The 12,603-nt window shown below is 35.5% G+C and overlaps 1 protein-coding gene and 1 long non-coding RNA gene across 2 annotated transcripts in view; one reads left to right on the forward strand and one right to left on the reverse strand.

Moving 5' to 3' along the window:
• Positions 1-4,271, forward strand: part of LOC130282505 (uncharacterized) — a 341,939-nt gene extending 337,668 nt beyond the window's left edge. Inside the window, exons 4-5 of the long non-coding RNA XR_008846426.1 lie at positions 1,028-1,135; positions 3,986-4,271. This is a non-coding gene — a long non-coding RNA (uncharacterized LOC130282505). The remainder of the gene's footprint in view (positions 1-1,027; positions 1,136-3,985) is intronic.
• RBM20 (RNA binding motif protein 20) overlaps positions 1-12,603 on the reverse strand; it is a 334,442-nt gene that overhangs the window by 317,584 nt on the left and 4,255 nt on the right. The window lies entirely within an intron of this gene.

Consider the following 12,603-nt stretch of genomic DNA (forward strand, 5'->3'; position numbering starts at 1 on the left):
TAACACATGTGGAATTATAGACATAACAAAAAGTGTGAAAATCTGTCATATTCCAGGTTCTTCCTTTTGCTTTGATTCCTGCTTTGCACACTCTTGGCATTCTCTTGTTGAGCTTCAAGAGGTAGTCACCTGAAATGGTTTTCACTTTCCAGGTGTGCTGGTGTGGAGGAGGAGGTGATGGTGTGGGGGTGCTTTGCTGGTGACACTGTTGGGGATTTATTCTGAAGGCATACTGACCCAGCATGGCTACCACAGTATCTGGCAGCGGCTGCTATTCCATCCGCTTTGCATTTAGTTGGACCATCATTGATTTTTCAACAGGACAATGACCCCAAACACCTCCAGGCTGTGTAAGGACTATGTGACCAAGAAGGAGAGTGATGGGTGCTGCCCCAGATGACCTGGCCTCCACAGTCACCGGACCTGAACCCAATCCAGACGGTTTGGGGTGAGCTGGACCGCAGAGTGAAGGCAAAAAGGGCCAACAAGTGCTAAGCATCTCTGGGAACTCCTTCAAGACTGTTGGAAGACCATTTCAGGTGACTACCTTTTGAAGCTCATCAAGATAATGCGAAGAGTGTGCAAAGCAGTAATCAAAGCAAAAGGAAGAACCTAGAATATGACAGATTTTCACACTTTTTTGTTATGTCTATAATTCCATATGTGATAATTCATAGTTTTGATGCCTCCAATGTGAATCTACAATTTTCATAGTCATGAAAATAAAGAAAACTCTGAATGAGAAGGTGTCCAAACTTTTGGTCCTTCCCAGTTCACTTCACAAAATTATTTGATGCTCAAACTGCTACTACGCAATGATAGGAAACTATAGGATCAGTTTTGTAACCAGCTGGAGGGAAATGAACGGTCTGGACAGTTTACAATTAAACAATAAGGAATGTATTTGTTTAAAATAAAAAAGTAGCATGTTTTAGGATGCTGGTGCCAATGTGAACTTTTCTTTACAGACATTTTAGAACTGGTGCTTTCCTTCATCATAATAACAATATCTACCCTTGTCTAGCAGAGAGCCACATTGAGAAACAGACAAGTCCTGCTCATAGAATACTTACTGCAACAAATGCGCTGTACATGGCCGATATTTTATGAGAGTTTAAAGGAACCAGACTACAGTGTAAGTAACCTTACATTACGTTTATGTTACTACATCTCATCATTCTTTTCCCAGAAGGAAATTACACACTTGAAAGTGTTGAGTTACCGCCCTCCAGACATCTGCCAGAACTCAGTTTATGGGTCAAGTAGTCCCTGGCAGAACCATCCCCAGCACTACAGCGGCTGCAGAGTGTCTCTGAGAGGTTACTCTGCACTCATCAACAGCACATTCCAATACACATAACATATAAGAACATACATATATGTGTATATACTGGAGACATAGGTATATGGATATATTTTATACATTCAAAAGATGATTGGAAAAAATTTCCAGCTCATGTGTTTGGAAAACCAACAGTAAATGAACATAAACCTTCATGGGATAAACATATATTTATACATATATATATATATATATATATATATATATATATCCATTAGATAAAAAAGAAAGAATAAAGGGAAGCCTTTGTAGCACACTAGTGCACCAGTTATTTATTACAACAATACGATCTAAGGCTAAGTCCACACATCATAAAACGTTCAGCCCTTTTTTGCTGACTACAGATGAAAATGCATTCAAAAAAAGTCACTACATGTGCAAACTTAGCCTTAAAGGGGTACTCTGTTTCTCAGCGTTTGGAACAAAATGCTCCGAATGCTTAGAGCCGGTGGCGGGAGCTCGTGACATCATAGCCCTGCCCCTCATGACGTCACACACCCTCCCCCCTCAATGCATGTCTATGGGAGGGGGCGTGACAGGTGTCACGCCCCCTCCCATAGACTTGCATTGAGGGGGCGGGGTGTGATGTCATGAGGGGCAGGGCTATGACGTCACGAGCTCCCGGCGGCTCTAAGCATTCAGAACATTTTGTTCCAAACGCTGAGCAGCGGAGTACCCCTTTAATGTTCTGATCTGCAACTATCAGAATGCATTTCCCAATGGAGATTATAAAAGGGCACAGAGTTAATGATAGTCCACTTTGTAGCTTTTTTTCAGAAATGATTAATAATTTGTGGTCATTCCATACTATAATATAAGAATTGGAATTACTCCAGGGTTTTTGAGAGAACGAGATGCAGATTCTCAGGGAAGCCGTCAGCAGGCTAATGATGCATTTTACAGTTTGAAATGTAGACTACTCATGGTTATTAGTCTGTATCGGGGGTCTACAACCTGTGGCTTTCCAAATGATTGGAAATGACAACTCCTAGAATGCTGAAAGTTATAGTTTCCCCACATGTTGGCGACCACTGGTCTATAGCCTTGTGATTGGCAGGCAAGGAATTCTCTATGAATTAGAGCAATATTATCATTCACTCATCAATACCAAGAATAAACTTATAGGCTATATTCACACATAGGCCGGCATTTATCATTGTAGGTGTAAGTGAAGCATTTATCATTGTAGGTATAAGTGAAGCATTTATCATTGTAGGTGTAAGTGAAGCATTTATCATTGTAGGCGTAAGTGAAGCATTTATCATTGTAGGTGTAAGTAAAGCATTTATCATTGTAGATGTAAGTGAAGCATTTATCATTGTAGGTGTAAGTGAAGCATTTATCATTGTAGGTGTAAGTGAAGCATTTATCATTGTAGGTGTAAGTGAAGCATTTATCATTGTAGGTGTAAGTGAAGCATTTATCATTGTAGGCGTAAGTGAAGCATTTATCATTGTAGGTGTAAGTAAAGCATTTATCATTGTAGATGTAAGTGAAGCATTTATCATTGTAGGTGTAAGTGAAGCATTTATCATTGTAGGTGTAAGGGAAGCATTTTTCATTGTAGGTGTAAGTGAAGCATTTATCATTGTAGGTGTAAGTGAAGCATTTATCATTGTAGGTGTAAGTGAAGCATTTAACATTGTAGGTGTAAGTGAAGCATTTATCATTGTAGGTGTAAGTGAAGCATTTATCATTGTAGGTGAAGCATTTAACATTGTAGGTGTAAGTGAAGCATTTATCATTGTAGGTGTAAGTGAAGCATTTATCATTGTAGGTGTAAGTGAAGCATTTTTCTACACCTTTTTTTGTGTGCTGGTAATGTGTAGGAGCACCAAATTTGGCATTTGATACATTTTGTGCAGGTGACGTTTTCTGAAATTTCTCTATTCGCATACACCAAAAATCTGCACTGGTGTAGTCTTAGAGACTTTTCAGCAGTTTTGCGCCTATTTTGCGCCTTTTCACAAAAAGGCAAAGTTCATAAAACCCTTCCATATTAGATGTATTGCCAAAATCAGTGGAAATGTGTGCAACTCAAAATCAGCAAAAATGTGTAAACCTAAAGGCACAAAAAAGGCGCAAATAAACCCTGCTTGAGCCTTTTCTAGACACATTCACACTCTAAAGACAATGATAAATGTCGGCCATAGTATTTTGGTCTGGATTTTGCTAAATATTGTTAACCAAAACAAGAAGTTGAACCGACAGAGTTGCAAATCTTTCCATTATCATTTTTTTCTTTCAGTTGCACTACTGGTTTTGGTTAAAAATACTGAGCAAATCCTGACCAAAATGCTATGTGTGAACCATATTGAGGGATAACTGGTATAATATGTAAAGCAGATTCTCTACACTGTACATGGTTTGCTGCTGTGTTTTAGCATTTTTTATTTTTTTTAAATATCTAAAATGTAACAGGACTATAGAGATTATGTATAAACCTGACTAAATCCGTTATATGTCTATGATTATTCTGATATGCATATAACCGCAGTCTGGTGGGAAGACGTTTTCTTCAGAGATGCCATCAGACTTGCTAAGCAGATTGCCCAGCACATGCCGGCTCCCTTCTCTTTCATGTGACAGTAACTCTGAGATGTTTGATTGGCTTTTAAACCTTTTATCCTATTCTAAACACAGCTGACATACTTCAGTCAACGCTGCCAGGTCCCCATAGCCATTTTATACTGAGAACATTTCTAACTAAAGAAAATGAAGCAGCAGAATGAAAAATTCTATATCATATTCATCACACAACGGGTCTGTTCTCAACAACCTCACCCCTATGTGCACCATGGAAAACAACTCCAACTGTCTATAAAAAGCAACATTCAGATTCATCCATGACCCAAGAGTATTACTTACTAGTAGAGATTTACAAGGGGAAGGGGATTTTCAACGTTTAAGAAAGAAAGCTAATGAAATATAAAGAATAATAAAAAAAAAAAACTATTCAACTATAATATAATTATACACAATATTACATATTAGTTTCTTTTGTACTATACAATTTTTTGTCAATAATTTATATACAATTTAGCAGTCACACCACAGAAAGTAAAAGAAAAACAATATAAGCTAAATTATTTTAATTATATACAAATTATTTTTTAAATGGATTTAGTAAAATTAAACAACAATTTTAACATTTAAAAACATTTTTTTTTAAATTTAATTTTGCATTTGAATTTTGAATTGTCCTTGTTTCCTAGTTAGTAGAACAATAGTTCTAATCATTAGATGTATCAATTTAGAATTAGGGGTAAAACAAAAGCTGGATTCACACATGCAGTTTTAAGTCAGTTTTTCTTTTCTATATAAAGCCAGCAGTGGACTGAAAAGTATAAAGTAAGAACCTATACCTTTTTTCACTCATTTTTATCCAGTCCTGTGTTAAGTCCCCCCCCCCCCAAAAAAAAACACACCAAAAACTGTGCGTGTAAATCCAGCCTAACCATTTAATTGCTATGAAACTGCTAAAGGGAACTTATAAAAATAAAAGCTAAGAAAGCGTTAGGTTATATGAACATTATAGTGTTAGGTTATATTAAACATTATTTAAATAAGACTTACAAACAAATATTCGTGCACGCAATGGAAACAACCCAATTAAATGTACGGAATAGATTTTTAAGTTTTAGAAACTTTTGCAACAAATCTGCTCTCTTGGCGTATTAGGTGTCATGTGTGAGCCGAGTCCTTACTGTGGTGTATTAAGCTACCATCATCTGCAATCTAAAAAATACCCTTCACCAAAGATACCTGTACCAATATACTGGTAAGACCTCTATGTGGTGTTGGTGACTATGTTTAAATAAATAGATTTCCATTTTTACAACAAAAAATAACAAACTCAGTGTTGTGTGTTACACGTTTTTGTAACCACCGTACGGCCGGAACGAATTATTATGTCCTTGGTGTTTTCCAAGGTAGAATGTTTTCACAGAGCTTCAAAGCTAAAAGCCGGAGGATAATGTTCCGAAGTAATTTTATAAATCGCCTCCAAATCTCCCTGCCTTTCATCATGAAATAAAAACGTCACTATAGAGTAACTTACTGGAGGCGAAAGGTCAATTGCAGTGATGATGGAGCCAGAGAATATTTCAATAATGCACTAAAAATTCTATATGATTTTTTTGTATTTTATTTATTATTAGGCTGTAGCATTGCGTCAACTCCATTTTAACAATCGGTTTACATAAAAAATAAAAAAAAATCACCATAAAAAATAAAACAGAACCTACAGGATGCCAACTGTAAAAGGAACACACACTTGTGACTGAAAATATATATTTACGTAGAATGATGTAGATAGAACGCTATAATGTTAAATGATTTACAGATATAAAATGTCATCTTGAGTAAGAGTTAAGTCAAAAAGGAAATTTTTTTAAGTTCCAGTAAATTAACGCTGGCGAGAAGGCAAGGGCATAACACTGGCTCAACATGGCAATAGACGCTAAGTTATGCAGCGCGGTGTCAAAATAACAAGATCACATTTCAGAGCCAAAGGAGGACATGTTGAAAACTGTGCATGTTACAGAACCAGCATGTACACCATGGACTTGCAAATGGGGCAGGCGGAGATTTATTAACATTATTTAAAGCACTTTCACAGATAACCTGTTATGGCCAGATATGTACAAGTGAGGATAGATAGATATGAGATAGATATGAGATAAATAGATAGAAGATAGATAGATAAATAGATATAAGATAGATAGATGAGATAAATAGATAGCTATGAGATAGATAGATAATAGATAAAATAAATAGATTCATTGCTCCTTCCTGAAGTTTTAGGTGCCCATACACTTAGATAACGGCCATTAAACCAGTAGTTCCGCTGACAGTATTCTTCCAGACTCTACTATAGACATGCATGCTATCAAAGATTCATTTGTTTCAGAGGTAAATAACCCATTGTCAGACACCCTAATCCTTTCTTCATAAATATAGACGGCCTATTGAAAAGTCCAATGTGGAGGCCAGAAAATGTGATTATTGACAGATAAGTTGTATGTGCCATTGAGTATCATTGAAAACCGCAATAGTATCACCGTAAATGACTACTATCTTTCATGATACAACAATGATAACACTGCAAGATATCAGAATAACACAAGCTCACAAATGCATGGACATCTATCTATCTATCTATCTATCTATCTTATCTATTTATGTCATATCTATCTATCTATCTATCTCCTATTTATCTATATATCTCATATCTATCTCATATCTATCTATCTATCTATCTCCTATTTATCTATATATCTCATATCGATCTATCTCATATCTATCTATCTCATTTCTATCTATCTCATATCTATCTATCGCATATCTATCTATCTATCTCATATCTATCTATCTCATATCTATCTATCTTATATCTATCTCATATCTATCTATCTATCTATCTATCTCATATCTATCTATCTCATATCTATCTATCTTCTATCTATCTCATATCTATCTATCTATCTCATATCTATCTATCTCATATCTATCTATCTTATATCTATCTCATATCTATCTATCTCATATCTATCTTTCCATCTATCTATCTCATATTTATCTCATTTCTATCTATCTATCTCATATCTATCTATCTATCTATCTATCTCATATCTATCTATCTCATATCTATCTTTCTATCTCATATCTATCTATCTATCTCATATCTATCTATCTTTCTATCTCATATCTATCTATCTTATATCTATCTCATATCTATCTCATATCTATCTATCTCATATCTATCTATCTTATATCTATCTCATATCTATCTATCACATATCTATCTATCTTTCCATCTATCTATCTCATATTTATCTCATTTCTATCTATCTATCTATCTATCTATCTATCTATCTCATATCTATCTATCTATCTCATATCTATCTTTCTATCTCATATCTATCTATCTATATCTATCTATCTCATATCTATCTATCTTTCTATCTCATATCTATCTATCTCATATCTATCTATCTTTCTATCTCATATCTATCTATCTCATATCTATCTATCTTTCTATCTCATATCTATCTATCTCATATCTATCTATCTCATATCTATCTATCTACACAGAAGAAACTCATCAGCACTCCAGGATAAAGTGAGAAGTATTGGCTTTTTTCACAAAACATGTGGAACACTCCACATGTTTGGCAAATAAAGACACTCCTTTTCACTTTATCCTGGAGTGCTGATGAGTTTCTTCCGTGTGGATCTTGTGAAAGCTTTGGACTTGAGCCGTATCTATAGCTTGCACCACTCTATTGCTGTTTTTTTTTTTGAGGTGCTGCTCCGCTTCTGGAATTATCTATCTCATATCTATCTATCTATCTATCTAGTAATCAATAGCACAGAACTCCACAGTAAAGTCAAAGTAAAACGTGAATTTATTGCATTTATTTTCATGCTTTAATGGGTAACTCTCATTAAAACTAATTTTTGCTATTGCACTCCTTATGGTATATAAAAAAGATTTCTAATATACTTTGGTTAAAAAAATGAAGTTTTCTATGTTTTATTTGTGCTTAAAAAAAGCTCAAGAGCACATTGTCCCTCATCTTATCCCCAAACACAGAAAGTGCAGCCTGGGGTGCTGAGGGGGGTGTGTCCAGCCTCATCCAATCATAGCTCCTCTCACTCTTAACTGCCATATGCTGTTGGTTGGAAACACCCCCCTCAGCACTCCAGGCTGCACTTCCTGTGTTTGGGCTTCAGTCCTAAGTCTGTGTATAAGATGGGGGAAAATGTGCTCTTGAGCCTTTTTAAGCACAAAAAAATTTCTTTTTTTAACCAAAGTATATTAGAAATCTTTTTTATTTACCATAAGGAGTGCAATAGGAAAAATTAGTTTTAATGAGAGTGCTCATTTAAAGGGGTACTCCGCTTCTCAACATTTGGAACAAACAGGGATGGCTGTCCCTGCAATGAGGGGGCGAGGCATGACATCATGAGTGGGCGGGGCTATGACATCATGAGCTCCCGGCGCCGGCTCCCTGAGCAGCGGAGTACCCCTTTAAAATGATTGTATTGAAGAACTGAAAAGTTGCACCTTACGTGGAATAAATTTATGTTTTCTTCGAATTTACTTTGAAGTCTTGTGCTATTGTTCGCTATATGCTGTGGACTTTATTGACTGTTATCCCCTCATCTGAATGACTAAGTAGTGCTGCATTAATTTTATTTGTAACAAACTCAGTGTTGTGTGTTACACATTTTGTAACCATCGTACATGTATATAATCTATCTTTTTCATATTTATCTATCTATCTATCGCTTGTATCTGTATACAACCAGCCACACAAGTACAAGAGGCACAACGTCCATGTGATGAGCTCTGATAAGGATCCATTGTTCTGTTCAGTAGTTTAGGAATAATCTTTTATTTATTTATCTATATAACCTTTAGGGTCAGTTCACACATGCATATTGTTACTGCAGATCTGCTGCAGATTTTGTTTCCCATTGACTTCAGTGGGCAGCAAAATCTGCTAAAACAGATCTGCAGCAAAAATGCACACGTGTGAACTGACTCTTAGTCTGTTTTTATATAGGGACCTTTGTACTAAGCTGACAAACATGGATCAATCGGACCAAGATCTACGAACGGTATAATTATTACGTACCCCTATTAGGGCACCAGCCATTAGAGCGACATCCACTGCCGGATACCTCCAATATATGGATAATTGTTCCCACTAAGGTTATTAATTAGCATTCTTGTATTGCTGCATGGGTTGTAGAACACAACAATAGTAACTATTCATATGTATCAAGCAAGAGAAGTTTACAGAAAGTCCCCAAAGTGTCACCAACAATGAAGTAGAATGATGAACCAATCACTTAATTGACATCACGCAGCAATAATGATTCCTCTGCCTCATTTCCCATCATCTTGCTATCAACTAGCGTTCTGTATATGGCCACCTATATCCTACTCCTACTGACATCAAGGTGCGATGCTTTCATCTGACATCTATCCCTATTCCCCAACCCATGACTCTCCATCAATATTTCCCATCATGCTTGGACAATAAGGCTGTTTTTGCACATCCATTATAACATACTATTTCAGGTCATCGTGAACCTTTCTATGATTTGTCACAGCTGAGAATCTAACTCTAGACCTAAATTTCCCATTTCTGGGCATGATGGGAATTGTAGTTTAGCAGCACCTGGAGGCTCACTGGTTGGAAAACACAGCTGAAGATGTTAGGTAGAGATGAGCGAACTTACAGTAAATTCGATTCGTCACAAACTTCTCGGCTCGGCAGTTGATGACTTATCCTGCATAAATTAGTTCAGCTTTCAGGTGCTCCCGTGGGCTGGAAAAGCTGGATACAGTCCTAAGAAAGAGTCTCCTAGGACTGTATCCACCTTTTCCAGCCCACCTGAAAGCTGAACTAATTTATGCAGGAAAAGTCATCAACTGCCGAGCCGAGAAGTTCATGACGAATCGAATTTACTGTAAGTTCGCTCATCTCTAATGTTAGGCTCATAACTTTCAAGATAGATTCCCATCAATTATCTACACAAATATGTTGGAATACCAACAAAAAGGTATCCTGACACATGTGACAGCGTACTCATAGTTTATTTGTGGCATTTGATATGCTTCATGGGGGTATATATTTATTTGTTGGGGAACACTATGTAGTAAACTAAGCTATTCTATCCAATAAATAATAAATATACTGCAGTGATGCAGGCCAAATGTCACCCTAAATCTAGGTTCAGTCTAGTCCACCCTATAGGCACGCAGCCGGTATGCTGCAAAATATGCTAGAATACCTATTGGCAAGTATCCTGAAGTATATCGTCGATGTAGCCGATGTGAACATACCTTTACAATGACTGTATAAATACAATTATTGATGGGAGTCGTGTAATACTGTTGGCGTAGCTGCAAGTAATCCTTTATATTACAAATCATTTTGATACAGTACAATGTATTTATTTATTTGTTAAACTTATATTATAAGGTGTACAGTAACATTTATACATGGATGAGCTCAATGACAAACAACTCAATGAGAAACAAACACAAAAGAATTGACCCCCAGTAGACACAAGTTCGAGCTGTATGTGTACCGACTCTGTGACATTGTATCTACCGGTCATTCTTAGCTGTATTACTGCAATGGAACCCCTGAAAAAAAAAACTTTCCACTTCTGGGGAACCCCTAATGCCATTCCTGTAATTCTTGTCCTGTGCTATAATTTGGCTTAGACGTGTTTACTGCAATGAAAAGCATCTTTGGACCCTAATGTAAATGTGACAGGTCTTGTTGTGTTATGGGGATCCCCATAGACTCTGACTATAGAAGTAGCATTGTATTACACTATGATTGTTACATTATTATTATGTATATTTATTCATCCTTACGCTGGGTTCTCATCTATTATTTTGGTAATTAGATGGTCAGAATTTTGGTCAGTATTTTTAGCCCAAATCAGGAAAGGAACTGACACAGAGAATAACCCATTTCTGGTTTTGGTAAGAATGCTGACTAAATACTGACCAAAATATTTTGTGTGAACTCAACTCTGCTCTAAATGTAATGTTACATATATCCACAGTGATTGTGACATTGTATATACATCCACAGTGATTGTGACATTGTATATACATTCACAGTGATTGTGACATTGTATATACATTCACAGTGATTGTGACATTGTATATATATTCACAGTGATTGTGACATTGTATATATATTCAGTGATTGTGACATTGTATATATATTCAGTGATTGTGACATTGTATATATATATTCACAGTGATTGTGACATTGTATATACATCCACAGTGATTGTGACATTGTATATATATTCAGTGATTGTGACATTGTATATATATTCACAGTGATTGTGACATTGTATATATATTCAGTGATTGTGACATTGTATATACATCCACAGTGATTGTGACATTGTATATATATATTCACAGTGATTGTGACATTGTATATATATTCAGTGATTGTGACATTGTATATATATTCACAGTGATTGTGACATTGTATATACATCCACAGTGATTGTGACATTGTATATACATCCACAGTGATTGTGACATTGTATATACATTCACAGTGATTGTGACATTGTATATACATTCACAGTGATTGTGACATTGTATATACCGTACATTCACAGTGATTGTGACATTGTATATACCGTACATCCACAGTGATTGTGACATTGTATATACATCCACAGTGATTGTGACATTGTATATACATTCACAGTGATTGTGACATTGTATATACATTCACAGTGATTGTGACATTGTATATACATTCACAGTGATTGTGACATTGTATATACATTCACAGTGATTGTGACATTGTATATACATTCACAGTGATTGTGACATTGTATATACATTCACAGTGATTGTGACATTGTATATACATTCACAGTGATTGTGACATTGTATATACATTCACAGTGATTGTGACATTGTATATATATTCACAGTGATTGTGACATTGTATATACATTCACAGTGATTGTGACATTGTATATATATTCACAGTGATTGTGACATTGTATATACATCCACAGTGATTGTGACATTGTATATATATTCACAGTGATTGTGACATTGTATATACATCCACAGTGATTGTGACATTGTATATACATTCACAGTGATTGTGACATTGTATATATATTCACAGTGATTGTGACATTGTATATACATTCACAGTGATTGTGACATTGTATATATATTCACAGTGATTGTGACATTGTATATACATTCACAGTGATTGTGACATTGTATATACATCCACAGTGATTGTGACATTGTATATACATTCACAGTGATTGTGACATTGTATATATATTCACAGTGATTGTGACATTGTATATACATCCACAGTGATTGTGACATTGTATATATATTCACAGTGATTGTGACATTGTATATATATTCACAGTGATTGTGACATTGTATATACATTCACAGTGATTGTGACATTGTATATATATTCACAGTGATTGTGACATTGTATATACCGTACATTCACAGTGATTGTGACATTGTATATACCGTACATTCACAGTGATTGTGACATTGTATATACATTCACAGTGATTGAGACATTGTATATACCGTATATTCACAGTGATTGTGACATTGTTTATACATTCACAGTGATTGTGACATTGTATATATATTCACAGTGATTGTGACATTGTATATACATTCACAGTGATTGTGACATTGTATA

This window comes from Hyla sarda, chromosome 7, assembly GCF_029499605.1.
Source record: "Hyla sarda isolate aHylSar1 chromosome 7, aHylSar1.hap1, whole genome shotgun sequence".
NCBI lineage: Eukaryota > Metazoa > Chordata > Amphibia > Anura > Hylidae > Hyla > Hyla sarda.